Source organism: Indicator indicator, chromosome 9 (assembly GCF_027791375.1).
Source record: "Indicator indicator isolate 239-I01 chromosome 9, UM_Iind_1.1, whole genome shotgun sequence".
NCBI classification, from domain to species: domain Eukaryota; kingdom Metazoa; phylum Chordata; class Aves; order Piciformes; family Indicatoridae; genus Indicator; species Indicator indicator.
The window spans coordinates 33,743,160-33,755,655 of record NC_072018.1 but is presented as its reverse complement, the minus strand read 5'-3'; the positions used below and the strand labels follow the sequence as shown (position 1 = coordinate 33,755,655).

Genomic DNA, 12,496 nt, shown 5'->3' with positions numbered 1-12,496 from the left:
CAGATCTGCAGTGGGGAGAGATGAGGAGCAACTGAGAAAGACCCAAACCCTCTAGACAGATCTTGGAAAGAGACTTCTGCTCAGTCCTGAGATTGTTCTGCTCTTGTCCTTCTAATGGCAGCTGCTGTGTGCTTTTATATATATGATGTAATGTGACTGACTTGGGAGATTAAAACTACTGTGGATAAAGCTTGTGGAGGTGATTTGCTCTCTGGCTACTAAGAAGGAAATTTTCAAGAAATGAGGCTGTAGACAGAGCACACACAGCTGTGTGTGACTGTGGTTACCTGAGGAAGTGTTATTTCAATAGCTACTGACTTCTGGCAGAGACAAATGGTCTCATAAATAGACTTAATACTTAGAGCCATTTCTGTATAGTTTACAAAGTAGGAAGGAAGTGTTTGTGAATTTTCTGATCTTTTACTTCGAAATGAAAAGGGAAATTTTAAACTTTTTCTGACTTGTAAACAGGAGTTCACTCCTCTCACATTCTTCCTGAGAGAAATCAGAACCTTAGAAACAGAGCAGAGGAGAGGAAAATATCGAGTAGTGTTTAGGTTTTTTCTCCCTTTTTATTTCAGGAATAGAAATCATCTTAGCAATTAATAAAATAAGAGATTAAATTGTCAGTGTAATCATGTTAGTCACTCCCACTCCCTGCAAGGACTAGCCAAGTTAAATCCTTTAATTTCTCTCTCATACAGTTTTGTGTCGTTGGACTTGTTACAAGCTACTTGTCTGATTCTTAGAAATACTCTGTTAAAAAACAAGTTGGCTTCACAACTGAATTCAGAGATTTATAATAACCTGAGAATAAAGTTACTTGAAAGCAAATCTTTGTAATAAAATACAAATGAACATTTTGTTGCTGTGTGTTTTACCTGACTGATTTTGGTTTGTTCATCTCTCACTTTTTATAGACACCACACTAGGATATTCTTACTGACAATGTGTTCCTTTGCTAGTTTTGACTACCAGATTTGAAGCAGGATTCACTTTCCATATACTGACACTCAAGAAGTTAAGAATCTACTCCAGATTCATTGCCTAAACTCTTAGCAGTCAGTAGGTAAGGCAGGTGTAACCCATAGGTGACTCCTTTGGAAACTGGAGATTTCAGGTACATGGACTGAATTGAGAAGTGCTTCCAGCTCTCTTTTTATCTTAACATTATCAGCCTCACAATCTTACCTTCAGAGACTGAGGAAGTTCTTGATATATTGGGTGGGTCAAATGTATCCTCACTGAAATTCCCATTGCCTAAGGCAGTGTTGTTCTAGATGGAGAAATGATGGTACTGGGATTGTTAAAGCAATAACTTTCTAGCACCAAAACAAAACAAAGCCCCACAAAACCCTGAAAATGTCAAATATCTGCAAGACAAACGCCACTTTCTTGCATAAAAGAGCCATGTACTATTTGAAGTCATCATGCTAATTGCTTAGCCCAACATAAAGCTGAGCTCACACATCCCTGTTCTAAGAGGCTGTGCTAGGAATTTCCAGTAAGCGCCGTCCACTTGTCATATACTGAGTCATCCCTGTACTAATATTTGCATATTGATACATTATAAATTTATTTGACACCTTAGTAGATGAATTTAGGCTTGACTGATGGAGAGCAAAGTGAATTCATTTACTTACATAGTAAGTCATAGTAACAAGTAGCTGGTTAATACATTCCAGAAAAAAACCTGCCTCTTTTTGGTGTCTCCTGTGCTTTAATGCTTCCTAGCCTCCAATTTGCACTCACATATATTATTTTGTGTTGTCTCATCTTTGATTAGCCCAGAAAATGTTTCCAGTTTATTAGTCTCCTTTAAATTCCAGTGCCATCCTCTACACATGGTGGAAACTCAAAAAGGTTCAGTTATAAAAGCTTTGTTCCCTTGACCTCCCTGTTCAACTGCATGAGCAGACAACAAAAGTAGTGGCTGGCTCACACAGCATGAAGGAAACCCTCGTCATGGCAAAAGGAGATGTGAATTCCTTCCTTCCCCTTCCCCCTTCCCCTTCCCCCTCCCCTTTCCCCTTCCTCCTTCCCCCTTTCCCTTCCCCTTCCCCTCCTTTCTTCCCTTCCTTCCTTCTTCCCTCCCTCCATGTATGTTGTAGAGTCTCCTTCTCTGGAGACTTTCAAGGCCTGTGTATGTTCCTGTGTGACCTGAGCTAGCTTCTATAGTCCTGCTCTGGCAAGTAGGGTTGGACTTGATGATCCTCAGGTGTCCCTTCCAACACCTGAGATCCTGTGATCTTGTGCTGCAAGGCTTCAGGATGTCAGATGTGTCAAATAAAGAATCAGTTCATACACACCCAGGTTTCAGCATTTTCTCTGCAATATTCAACCCCCTGCACTGTCCACTGCTTTTTATCTTTGTTGACAAAAATTCACATTGGTATAAATTGTAAAACTCTTTTTGAGAGCTGATTCAGTTTGGGTCAGTTTGGTAGCTTTAAGGCTTGAGAATTGATATCAATATAGAATAAGCCCCAGATATCTGCAGTCTAATTCATAGAGTCTGAAAAACATGTTTAAGTGGATGTTGTCCCTATCAGGTGTCATACTTGGAGGGCTTTCAGAGACTTGTTTTTTTTTTTTTTTTTTTTTTTTTTTTAGCTTTTTTATTTGTTTTAAGGATGATATTATGGTAGTTAAGGTAATAAACTTTGAGGAAGAAAGTCTGGGTAGTTTGTTCTTTGATGACTAAAGAGAAAGCATCGTTTTTGGGGTATCCACATGAGGAACAAAAAGCTTTTTGAAGACAGATATTAGAGAAAATTAGATGTTTTTGTTTTACCTGGGCATCCAGAGCTGAAACACATTTCTTAACATGCTCTGTGGAGGCTGAAATACCTCTGGAGGATTTATTCAATTCAGTCTCATTATTTAGTTACTGAAATAGTTGGCAAAGGCAGCTTAAGGAGGAAATGAACTCTTTTGGTAATTTGACAAAAATGTTCACCAAATGGTTTACATCTTCTGGCAGCATGTCAAGAGTGACAGATTCTCACAGCAGCTCATAAACTTAGCTGGTAAATGCTTTTCTCTTCCTCTAAGGTTGGTGAGAAGGAACAGCCTTAAATCAGACTGTCACAATCAGCTCTACACCAAGAAATCATCTTTAATGACCTCAATCCAGCTGAGACAACTAGGGAGAGGCAGACTGAACTAACACAGGCATAAGCATGCACTTTTTGTTTCAATTCTTCCCTCTCAGCTGTGTTTTTCTTGTGGGCACCTTTTATGCCTTTCTTCTGTCACCTTCTTCTGTCATCTTCTCAGATGGTTACAGCTCTGCAAAAGGTGCTTATAAAATCACCTGGACCTATGTGCCTTTGGCCTGCTGATCTAATCAGAAGCAAAGAAAATGATGTAGAAAAGCTGGGCAGCTTTTAGTTACAAATGTGCTTTGTGATAAGATGTTTTCTTTCACTGTGTTTTGATCTGATGACATTCCTCCAATTCTTACCTCTTGTGCTTCAACTATTGCATCAGTCACAGTCTGTTCTGGATCAAACTCATCATCCACAATGTAATCAAAGGGAGATCAAGAACGTGGAGTCTCCTATGAACCTGTGATGTGGCAGTTTAGGAGGAGAGAGAGTGTTCTCCATGCTTTCAGGATTTGAAAATGGGGAATCTCTGGGCTAGTTCATCTAATGGGAGCAGTCACTTCACTTTTCCAGAGTGTTTTGTGACTGCTTACATTAATGTGCTTCTTCAACTTCTTTCTTTGACCCACTGAAGAAAATCTCTCAGTGTTTACCTGCCTGTCAGCATTCCCACTATTGTGTTTCTTGCTCTTCAGCCAGAAAGCTTATGTTCAACAGATCTCTCACTTCCCAGCTCCACCCCAGCCAAGCTTGCTGTCATTGCTTGCCTCACTACAGCTAGCCTACATGCAAGGCTCTTGAGTTTGGAGATGACAGTGAAGATCTGTCCCTGGAAGAGAATCATCTAGACTGCTGGAGTATGTTTAATCTCATCCAACTCTATGAGCTGTGAATTAACTCCAGAGCCATCCTCATTCTGTTCCCTTTACAGCTAATGGAGCTAATTCAGGTCCTCATTTCATCTCCTCTTACATCAGGTGTCTGAGATGAATGGATGAGCAGCTAAGTTGACTCCTTTGACATTACCAAGACCAAATTATTAAGAGAAAAACCCACTCCCAACTGATTTGTTTTCTTGTCAGTGTGTTACCTTTGGAGCCTGCTTGATGGTGTCTCTATATGGACTAAAACGTGATGTATTTTCCCTGCCAGAAGCAACACAAAATTGCACCTCTCCCCTTCTTCAGCTCTTTAGCTAGCCACAAGTACCTTCATAGCTCTGGTGCGTGTACAAATCACCCATTCCTGCCCTAGATATGAGGGATATTCTTTGAGTGCAGTGTAGCAAGTTGACACAGTCACACAACACCTGCTTGTGAGGGTGGCCAACGCTCCATACATGCTGTGCATTCCAGGCACATGGAATATCCAGGAATGCTGCACAACTGCTGTTTTGTCTTTGAAAGAGACAAAAGACTGGCCAGGGAGGTGGTTGAGTCACCAACCCTAGATGTGTCTAAAAGCCATTTGGGTGTGGTGCTTGGGGATATTGTTTGGGGGCTGAACCTTGTAGAGTAGGGTTCTCGGTTGGATTTGGACATCCTGAGGGTCTTTTCCAACCTGAATGGTTCTGTGATTCTTAAATGCAGCAAAAAAGGGTAACCTGTGCATTGTGCATCACCTCCTGGCAGGATGAGAATCCTCTTACCACCCACTAACGCCAAAGCAGGTCTGATGCTGCAGCTCCTAAAGTGAACAAAGACAGCTCGAGCTCAGGGGAGATGCACTGTGCAGAAGACGAGACCAGGCTCAGACGCTGAGCTGCTTGGGGCGATGCATTATTAAATGCTATCTCCTGATATGCTCCTTTGGTAGGAGCTGATTAATGACATCCCACTTTATTGTTCCTTATCTTTTATCTTCACCTCCTTGCACAGATGTAGCTGGCAGTACACAGCACTAACCAAAGGCCCATGGCGCTCATTAGGTGGTGGCTGCTCCTCACAAGTGCCATCAGGCATGCAGTTGCTAGTCACGAGTTTGCTAACGATGCTGGTTAAGGCATTGCTGTGTTGCTGTTCAAGCAACCTAGACAACATGGTCTTGTCACTCTCAAACTAACTTATCTTTTGTTTAGCATTTGCTTTGACACAATCCTCTGAGAAGATAAGAGATAAATCCATGACAGACTGCAAGGTATTCCCCTGGCACTGGAAGTCTTAGCAGTTACACTGCAGAGGGGTTTCATCTAACGAGGGCTTCTTTTGACCTGCTTTCTGTTTTGTTAGAGTCTTGCAGCTGCAGATCTTAAGGCACATTTAAACTAGAAACAAATTCTTGTTTAGCCATTCCTCACGCCTTGGGAAGCTTTCTGTCTTTGTGTGAATGTGGGTGGTTAATGCTAGCAGCTTAGGACAAGTGCAGGGTACAGGCAAGTCAAACACATCTGATGGCTTAAGGTCCTGTTTTGTGGCTTTGATGGAATGATTAGAGGAGAGGAGTGATTCCTCCTAAGAGAAAGCTAACCAGAGAAATCGTTCTTTGCTGGGTTAGTGTGCTGATTTATCTCAGCATCTTATTGCAGCCTTCCAGCACCTAAAGGGCACTTAAAGACAGACAGGGACAATCTTTGTAGCAGGGCCTGTTATGACAGGACAAGGGGCAATGGTTTTAAACTAAAAGATGAGACAAATACAGAATATTAACTGTTTTAATGAAAATTAGCTCTGTGATGGGGATGTTGTTTGAAAAATGGAGATCCTTCTTTGAGTTCTTTTGTTCAGATGGGCACACAATTTGTTTCTTTCAAACCCCCCTTCACAGAGAACAGATATTGAAGTATGCGCAATGCCTTTTTCTTACATTTTGGGAGAGCTGTGTTGTGCAGCCAGGAGAGAATCTAAGTGAGAGGCAATCCACAGGTTCAGGAGGGATTTTTCAAATCCACCACACATTAAAACACTTCTTTCCATCTTCACCGTTGAAATGTTGTAGCACTTTAAAGTGTCAAATCAATCAAGGCTCTAGGCACACATTTGAAAGTGCACTGCATGGTTTTTGCTTTGCAGGTTTCAAGAACATTTCTTCAAATTCTGAAGGCTTACAGGATGAGAGAGGTTGAAAATGCATCCCTCTTACAGCTTTCAGAAGGCTGCATACGTTCTAGGAATATCCATGCGCTTCAAAACTAATGGTGATACATTTGCAAAATGACATTGAAGGTTCTGTTTCAGCAACTAAAAGAGTGCCATGACTGTTGAACACCAAGTCTGGGGAAAGAGCAAACTCAGTTCTGCCTGCCACATGGTTTTTCTACTTTCCAATAAAGGACTCTCTCCTCTCTCCTCCCTCCTCCCTCCTCTCCTCTCTCCTCTCTTCTCTCTGCTCTCTCCTCTCTTCTCTCTCTTCTCTTATCTCTCGTCTCTCCTGTCTCTCCCCTCTCTTGTCTCTTCCCTCTCTCCTCTCTCCTCTCCCCTCTTTCCTTTCTCCCATCTCTCCCCTTTCCTTTCTCCCATCTCTCCCCTCTCCCCTCTTTCCTCTCCCCTCTCTCCTCTCACCTCTCTCCTGTGTGGTACAGAAGAGTTATCTTTATTTCTATGGGAGAAAGTATAAGCAAGAACCTTTCTGCATCACATTCCTTGGTGGTAACTTTAAACCTCAAGTGTTATCACTCCTAGAAGCAGACACTGTCTGCAAAAGCAATCCTTAACTTCAAAAAATGACATCACTTAGAGCTGACTGAGCTAAAAAATAAAACCAGTGAGCAGAATTAGTTCTGTTCCAGCTCAGGTCAGAGAAATTTCCCATCAGTAGCCAATGTTCACCATGACAGTGGTGAGAGCCTGGAATGGGTTGCCCAGGGATGTGGTTGAGGCCCCATCCCTGGAGGTGTTTAAGGCCAGGCTGGATGAGGCTCTGGCCAGCCTGATGTAGTGTGAGGTGTCCCTGCCCATGGCAGGGGGGTTGGAACTGGATGATCCTTGTGGTCCCTTCCAACCCTGACTGATTCTATGATTCTATGTCCAGTCACTTTGCAGGAAGCACTACTTAAGTACGTGTAGCAGTTGCTCTGGAAGACAAATCCCACAATAATGAATGCCCTCCCTTCTTCCTTCTTTCTCTTCCCTTTTGTTGTTGAAAAGATGTGGAATATCCCTTTGATTGGTTTGAATCAGCTGTCCTGGCTATGTCCCCTCTCAAGGTCTTGCCCACTCCTCAGCTTCCTGGTGAAGGAGGGAATGTTGGACAAACAGCCTTGATGTTGTGCAGTGGCCAGAACACTGATGTGTCATCACCTTTCTAGCTACCAATACAAAGCACAGTGCTATGATGTCTGCTGTGGAGATAATGAACTCCATCACAGCCAGTCCCAGCACAACAGACAACACTTGTGAAGAAGGTACTGGAATAAGGTAAATGCTATGAGACCAGTGAGAAAAACCATTCTGTGCTCCACTCATCAAAGGTATGTCCCACTGGAGAGAAACAATACAAAATTCATTGAGGAAAAGAGGAGCAAATTAATGTTCCTGGGTATCTTGGGCTTTCTCCTCCAAGCATCATTAATCTCTCAACTGTTATTATCTTTCCAGATCTTCTAAGTACCAGTTATTCATTTTATACTAAACTGTAATGGATAAAAGTCCTGGTGTATTTCTTAGAACAGAATTGGCTCTTGATATTTGTTGGAAGTAATCTGGGAACCTACAACTTGGTTTTGCCTCAGAATATGCCCTAAACATGCTTATGGCAAATGAATCACAGAATCACAGAAATACTCAGGTTGGAAAAGACCCTCAGGATCACCAACTCCAACCAAGAAGCCTACTCTACAAAATTAACTCCTAAACCATATCCCCAAGCATCACATCCAAACAACCTTTAAACACATCCAGGGTTGGTGACTCAACCACCTCCTTGGCAGCTCATTCCACTCCCTGACCACTCTTGCTGGGAAAAAAAAAAATCCTACTGTCCAGTCTAAACCTACCCAGTTGTAGCTTGAGGCCATTTCCTCTTGTTCTATCACTAATTACCTGTGAGAAGAGACCAGCACCAGCCTCTCCCACAATGTCCTTTCAGGTAGTTGTACACAACAATGAGGTCTCCCCACAGCCTCCTCTTTTCCAAACTAAAGAGCCCCAGCTCCTTTAGTCACTCTTCATAAGATTTATTCTCCAGGTAATGATGATGTGGATCTGACCCTCCTTTACCCAGCAGAAGCATTCAGTAAAGGCTTTTCATACTGGCAAAAGCTGTCTTCAACAGTGATTGTGACTTGTGGCTGGGAAAGGTCATGGACATCTGATGCAGCTGCGTACTGCCCATCTGTGCAGACACTTGACCACATTGCCAGACCTCTGTCTCTGCCCCCCCGTGCAGGAGCATTGGAGGTGTGTGTTCACTTGGGTGTATGTGCCATATCTTATTACCTCCTTCAGAATTACAGCTCCCTGGTTTGGAAATATCTTTTGTGGTTTTGTCAACCCCCCTGCCAAAGCCAAAACACCACCCACGCATCCGAGTTACTCACATAAGAAAGTTTGATTTGGCAAGATCAGCTCATGATGAATACATGCTTGAATTTTGTGCTCTACTGGTTACAAAATTACAGGTAAATTATTTGCTCTGTTATCTTCCTGGATATCTAAATTAGGCTTATTTGCTTTACTGCCCTGGGTCCTCATGGGTGAGATGTATGACAACTGATTTCCACCTCGTTGCACTCTTTCTTTCCTCTTGCAAGGGACTGAGAAATTAGTTCTTGTAGTATCTCCCTGGAGACATTCAGCATCATTAATGTGTCGCTGGGCAGCTCAATCAAGTTGGAGGTGTCCCTGCTGATTGCAGAGGGGTTGGACAAAGATGACCTTTATGGGTCCTGATGCAGTCTGTGAATCTGTATGGGTTATGATGGAGGGGAATAGATTTCTGGGTCTATTCCTCATATGAAATAGATTGGTTTTAGGAGTAGGGGTAAGGAGTCTACCCATTTCCTTAATGATAATAACACTGCACTAGCTGTTGCATTATTTTTATTCTTCCATACATTTCAGAGTGCAGCAAGTCATGTTCCAGCACTCACACCTATGTCCTGGCATTGCTCAATTTACTAGCAGAGAGGTATTCAGGAAAAATTAATGGAGATGAATGAGAAAAAAAATCCCCAACCCAACAACAAACAACAGCTTAAACAATAAGTTGTGAACTCAGGCTTTTAATTTAATGCTCATCTTTCATGCTGCCAAAATGAATGACCCAGAAATGTGTGTTGAAATTGTCACTGAAATGAGTGAGTCAGAAATGTGTGATGCAATTATTCTGTGCCAAAGACTCTGGGACTTGAAATCTTAATTGTGACAGCAGCTTCCTTAATAAAAGAGGTCTGGCATGTGAAACTATGGTAAGGTGAGACTAAAATAATATTTAATGCTACTGGTGACTGCACAGAAGAATGGCTGCTTCCCAAAGAACACAGCAATGGGTGTTGCATCTTATTTATGCTAAGAGCCATTTAGAATCATAGAATCAGTCAGGGCTGGAAGGGACCACAAGGATCATCCAGTTCCACCCCCCCCTGCCATGGGCAGGGACACCTCACACTACAGCAGGCTGGCCAGAGCCTCATCCAGCCTGGCCTTAAACACCTCCAGGGATGGGGCCTCAACCACCTCCCTGGACAACCCATTCCAGGCTCTCACCACCCTCATGGTAAAGAACTTCTTCCTCACATCCAATCTGAATCTCCCCACTTCCATCTTTATTCCATTCCCCCAAGTCCTATCACTCCCTGATAGCCTAAAAAGTCCCTCCCCAGCTTTCTTGGAGCCCCCTTCAGATACTGGAAGGCCACAAGAAGGTCACCTCGGAGCCTTCTCTTCTCCAGACTGAACAGCCCCAACTCTCTCAGTCTGTCCTCACAGGAGAGGAGCTCCAGCCCTCTGCTCATCCTGGTGGCCCTTCTCTGGACACCTTCCAGCATGTCCATATCCCTCTTGTAACAGAGGCTCCAGAACTGGACACAGTACTCCAGGTGGGGTCTCACCAGAGCTGAGCAGAGGGGGAGAATCACCTCCCTTGACCTGCTGGCCACACTTCTCTTGCTGCAGCCGAGGCCCTGGTTGGCTTTCTGGGCTGCAAGTGCACATTGACAGCTCCTGTTGAGCTTCTCATCCACCAGCACCCCCAAGTCCCTCTCCTCAGGGCTGCTCTCCAGCCAGTGCCTGCCCAGCCTGGATTTGTGCTTGGGATTGCCTCGACCCAGATGCAGGACCCTGCACTTGGTCTGTTGAACCTCCTGAGGTTGGCTTGTGCTCACCTCTGCAGCCTGTCCAGGTCCGGATGGTCCCTCTGGATGGATCCCTTCCCTCCAGCTGTCTGCTGCACCACACAGCTTGGTGTCATCAGCAAACTTGCTGAGGGTGCACTCAATGCCTCTGTCCATGGCACCAACAAAGATGTTAAACAAGACTGGTCCCAGGACTGAGCCCTGAGGGACTCCACTTGTCCCTGGCCTGCACTGGGACATGGAGCCATTGACAGCCACTCTTTGGGTGCAGCCATCAAGCCAGTTCTTTATCCATCTGGTGGTCCACCCATCAAACCCATGTGTCACCAGTTTGGAGACCAGGCTGTGGTGTGGGACAGTGTGGAAGGCTTTGCTCAGGTCCAGGTAAATGACATCAGTTGCTCGCCCCTCATCTATTGATGTTGGGACCTGTTCATAGAAGGCCACCAGGTTTGTCAGGCAGGATTTGCCCTTGGTGAAGCCATGCTGACTGTACCCAATCACCTCTTCTTCATTTCTGTCTGAAAGAAAGGCTGATGAAAAGTTGTTTGCCTGGCTTCTGGTTTTGCCTAGGAAATCTGCAGTTTCTCATGTGAACTTTTGCTGCTGAAGAATCAGGTTTCCTTCAAGACCTAATGCTTAAAGTCACAAAAGTGGTGGAAATTTAGTGTACTGGACTTCATGGCAATAAGAAAGAAAGTTACAATGAAATGGTCGGTGAAGAGTAATTTAATAATTTAATTTAATCAATTTAATAATTGATAGAGCAAAAGCAGATATTAAAAAAAATAATTCTGGAAGACACCTCTGCTTGTTCTTTAAAGCAAAGTTTCCAAGTGCAGGGACCTTCCCCCCCTTTAACTGTCCATGACTGTGGATTAAACTCTTTTCTCAAACAGTTCTTTTTTCAGTGTAAGGCAGGTTTGGTTAGCTGAAACTTGTGGAATCACAGGCATTTGAACAATGCTTCTTGGGAAAGGAGAGACATGAGAAGCTAATCATTAAATATAACTGGTGCCCAAATACTAAATTTCACTTAAAATCTCCACTGTCTTCTAGGCCATTATATAAATAGAGTATATGCACCCTCCTACAGCTTTTCCATGGTTGAGACAAGGAAATGAAATTGCTTCTTATGCATCTGTGGGAGAAGTCACTAAGGAAATGGAAGTCCAAGAAGGAAACTATTTTATTTCAGTTTTGCATTGGCAGAAATCAGAGTAGTGAACTTGACAAAGCTATGGGTACATCCAGGAGACTTTGCCAATACAGTCAGAATAAATGTCTTCAGACTTTCAAGACTTGACTGAAAAAGAAACACAAAAATAACCATAAATAAGAAATGCACAGCATCAATATTTCTTGTCTCTGTAGTGTTTTCCCCCCTCTTTGCATCTTCCAACTTATTCCATAGCAGCATAGAAAACATTTGAGCACAAGTAAAAAATTCTTCTGTTTCAAGGAGATTTCTCACTGCTCTTGCAGGGTGTTATAATTTTTTTTTCATTTATATTGCAGCTGATAGTGAGAATTAAGTTGAGTCCATAACAAAAACTTGAAATTCAGTCTCACATTATGAGACTGAGCCCACACATTTTAATCTTCTGCTGGAATTTTTAAAACTCAGATTTGCTTATCAAATGTGTTGTTGCTGCTATTGGATCAGCCACCACTGTTCAAACGAGGAAGAAGTGAAAAAGACAAAGAACTCCTCTCCTTTGTTGGCAATTCCTAGGTACAAGAGTGAGAAAGAGTCTCTCCTGGATATGAAAAAGCACATAGAATAAAGTTGGAAATCCAGAGCTCAGATTTCTATGCTGCCATTGATACAAATACATATTTGACCTCACTGGAAGTCAATGTATCTTCTCTCACTAGGAGTATTGGTGACAGTTTCCATATGGATATCTGGAGACTGTCATCTGTCATGATGGTATCTAGGCCTTATGAATGTCTTGATGCATCAAGTGGATGTATCATCTGTGTCCTACTGTACACCAACTACTCTCTAACTTTTGCCCACCCTTATCACAGAATCACAGAACTGTCAGGGTTGGAAGGGACCTCAAAGATCATCCAGTTCCAACCCCCCTGCCATGGGCAGGGACACCTCACACTACATCAGGTTGCTCAGAGCCACATCCAGACTGGCCTTAAA

General features: G+C 43.1%; 1 protein-coding gene across 1 annotated transcript in view; it reads right to left on the bottom strand.

Annotated features, from left to right (window-relative positions):
- Window positions 1-12,496, bottom strand: part of CRISP2 (cysteine rich secretory protein 2) — a 39,593-nt gene that overhangs the window by 12,931 nt on the left and 14,166 nt on the right. The window lies entirely within an intron of this gene.